Consider the following 2,214-nt stretch of genomic DNA (forward strand, 5'->3'; position numbering starts at 1 on the left):
CTCTCCCCCCTTCTGTGTTGTGATTCTCTTTGTTCTGCTTCTTCGAAGGCACACGCATTAGGCATCAGATCCGGTTAGGAGGTCTTCGGCAAGAGTAAAATCATCTGCTTTAGTGTTCCATGCGTGAGGAAAAGTGGGTGTTGGGTATTCTGGGATTTGTTTTGAGAGGAAGTGTTCCATCGGCTTCTAGTGGCTTTTGTGTTTTATTGTTGTAGAGGAAAATATTGTATTTTTTATTTGTCTTGGTACAAAATACAGAAAAAAATAGTGTATTTTGTGGTTTGTTATTGTTTCAATAGCTATGTGTTTTGTTATTTCTTAGATTTCAGCCAAATTTCGGTTCTATTATTTCTTTCTTTTAACTTAATTTTCTGAATTTTAATTTGTTTTTTATTTCTTTTTTTCTAATTTTCTTTTTTCTATATCATTTTTCTTTGATTTATTTTTTATTTGTCTCTGTTGTTAATTTTGAGCAGAATTAAAGTTAGACTTGTGATAATTTTGTTGTAGTAAAAGAAGAAAATGCCAAGGCAGTGGAGGTGTGATGGTTAGACTTGTGATTGTTGTTGTTGTTGGATTGTTAATTTATTTTGTAATTGTGATTGTTGATGTGGTTAGGGGTAAATGATGAGGGAGAGCATGAGTCTAGGAGAAAGAGAGAGAGAAAGAGGCTCAGTGATAATGAAGAAGGGGGTTAGAGATTAGTAGTAAGGGGAAATTTTTTTTAAGGGTAAAATAGTCAAAAAATATTATTTATGAACAAAATGACGATTTTATAACGTTTTGTAATGTTGAAGATGATTTTAATAACAAAAAAGATCGGAAACAAATTTGATTTTCACTCCAAACTTTAGGGACGAAAAAAGTATTTAACCCTAATATTAATATGTAGGGTAAAATATATTTTTTTGTCCTGAAATTTGACAAAAATTTTAAAAATACTCCTAGATTTTATTTTGTTTCAATTTTATTCCAAAAATTTTCTATTTATATCAAATATATTCTTGACGGCTAATTTTTTAAAAGATTTAAGACTAATTCAACAACAATTTCATAAGAACAATCTTTAACTAAATCACATCACATATAATTTTCATATATTATTATGAGATTAGTATTAAATTTTTTAAAAATTTAACCGTTAAAAATATATTTGATACAAATTAAACATTTTTAAAATAAAATTAAAACAAAATAAAAATTAAAAATATTTTTAAAATTTTTATTAAATTTAAAAAACAAAAATATACTTTATCCTAATATGTTTGTTAAAATTTAGTTTAATGTCTTCGTTTCCAATGGTGTTTTGACTAACCCACCCAAATATACTGTGGAAAGATGCAAGTTGCAAGTTGGCTTATGATCTAGTGCCAGACGCTACGTGGTTATTGGTTGGTTAAGACTGTAAGATAAGCACGAAACTAAGCAATAAAGCCGTATAAATTGTATGCCCACCCAAATAAATATAATAAATTAATAATACGTATAAAATAACGTAACCCATATATGAAATGTTTGATAACATACGCAATCATTTTGTACTTCACATGGCATTGTTCTTGCAAATTATGACGCTTTGATATTTTGTATATTATTTTTCAATAGCATAATATCTACCATCAAGTTGCCTAGCTGTTTCCTGGCCACCCATTTCTCCCCTAACTAATATAATGATCATGCAATCCACTAACAAGATCTTTTATTCGATAATTTCTTTATAATAACCCATAAAATCATAAGCAATCTTACTTACAAATTTGAGAGATATGATAAGCTAAGCAAACCATGAGATATATAGCCGTGTAAAACAAATAAAGGAAGGTTGAAATGGACATTTCTCCTTATTTCTGTGGGCATCGTGTCTCTCTGCGACTGAATGAAGCATATTTGCGCTATGATTTTTTATAGCACCTGGTTGCAATTTGGACAGAAACATCTTAGATAGCTTCAATCTTGGGAAAAAATATATCATATTCTTTAGACATTAGCCTTTTGAATGGGAGACAAATATAGCAATTAATAAATTAATATTGTACGTATTATATTGGAGTTGTCTTCATCTTTTAGCAAACTTCAAAATATCGTCAAATATGATCAGAATAAAATACACGTTGGTTAAATTGATAGATAAAATATATATGATATATGTTCTTCTGTGTTTCATTACTCGTCATCTATACGAGCTAATCATAGAAATTAATATATACTCTATGG

The sequence above is a fragment of the Arachis duranensis genome, chromosome 1, assembly GCF_000817695.3.
Source record: "Arachis duranensis cultivar V14167 chromosome 1, aradu.V14167.gnm2.J7QH, whole genome shotgun sequence".
In the NCBI taxonomy this organism is placed as follows: Eukaryota; Viridiplantae; Streptophyta; class Magnoliopsida; order Fabales; family Fabaceae; genus Arachis; species Arachis duranensis.